Source organism: Zingiber officinale, chromosome 5B, assembly GCF_018446385.1.
Source record: "Zingiber officinale cultivar Zhangliang chromosome 5B, Zo_v1.1, whole genome shotgun sequence".
NCBI classification, from domain to species: domain Eukaryota; kingdom Viridiplantae; phylum Streptophyta; class Magnoliopsida; order Zingiberales; family Zingiberaceae; genus Zingiber; species Zingiber officinale.
The window spans coordinates 31,578,244-31,579,672 of NC_055995.1; the positions used below are offsets into that span (position 1 = coordinate 31,578,244).

Here is a 1,429-nt window from a genome sequence, read left to right on the forward strand (position 1 = left end):
CTCCTAACTATTTGATTTCTTCATTCTATTTAGTTTGTAACATGATGACATTCTCTATCATATTTTCTAAACTGGATCTAGGTGTCCATTTTTCTTGCTCCAACAACAAACATGGCTTGGCTATGCTTTTCGGCACGACCATATCAGGTATTGAGGCAGTTTCAAGAGAGTTCTCAAGGTTGACTTTTGAAACATGGTCATTGATAGCCTTTACATTCTCTTCTGAGATTTCTTATGCCGGTATAATTCTATTTTTATCTGACCATTAGTGAAGATTCAGTGCTATATTATCAATAATGTCGTATGTGTTATTCAACCTCTTATTCATCAAGGAGCCCCCTATAGCTGAATCCAACCAAGTCTTTGTCGAGTATAATATGACAGTGTAGAACTTTTGGATGATTAACCATTTTTTCAACCCGTGATGGGGGCATTGCTGCTACAATCCCTTTAAATCCGTCCCATGCTTCAAACAATGATTGTCTATCTGTTTATACAAAGCTCGTGATTTGATTTCGCTATCATGCTAGGTGGAAAAATCTTGTTCAGAAAATGTTGCTCCAGCTCTGCTCATATTGTGATACTTCCTGGTGGAAGAGAATGCAACTAAGTTTTAGTTTTATTCTTCAGAGAGAAAGAGAATCCCAGTAACCTAATAGCATATGTGGAAATGCCTCCAAACTTTAACGTATCACAATAATTCATAAATTTCTCTAAGTGTTGATATGAGTCATCTGAAAGTGTGTCTCCGACTTATTTTTGTTGGATCATGGAAATTAATGTAGGGTTTAACTCAAAATTATCAACATCAACCAGAGGTCTTATGATATTGAACCTCAGTCTTTTAGCAATGGGTGCAACAAAATCTCCTAAAAGCCTGTTTTCGTTGTTAGAATCCATTGTATCTTGTAAAGAACCAGAAAACAATAGTGAAAGAAAAGAAAATGAAATGAAAAAGGAAAATTAACAATAAAGAAAAATCCAGATTAACTCAAATCGCAATCGAATTAATATCGATTTGAAATAGTGTCTAGCAACGACTCCAAAAATTGGATGTGTGAGATTCGCAAGTACACACGACTATCGTCAAGTAATAAAATATCGTCCACTTATATAAATCGAGTTCCAATTCAAATTGCAAAGTCAGCTATCTAAATTAATTAAAATTGAGAGAATCACGAGAGAGAAAATGAACTAAGAAAGCAATAAAAGTTTATGGGAGAAAATCAATTTTGAGAAGAGATTCTAGGACTTCGATTTCACTGCGATGATCGTTAACACCCTAATATAGTCTATTCTTTTACCTTAGTGTTGAAATGCATTTAGGTGGTCTATCCCAAGGTAGCTGATATCTTCTTTTGGAATAATACCTATGTGCCTTCCCAAACACGATACTTACTTTTAGGGTAACTTTACTAAAGTGATCACT

At 34.6% G+C, this 1,429-nt stretch overlaps 1 non-coding gene across 1 annotated transcript; it reads left to right on the plus strand.

The window, feature by feature from the left end:
• Positions 1–416: 416 nt before the first annotated feature.
• On the plus strand, positions 417–520 carry LOC121988194. Its single transcript, XR_006113932.1, has one exon. It is a non-coding gene; the product is annotated as a small nucleolar RNA R71 (small nucleolar RNA).
• The last annotated feature ends 909 nt before the right edge of the window (positions 521–1,429 follow it).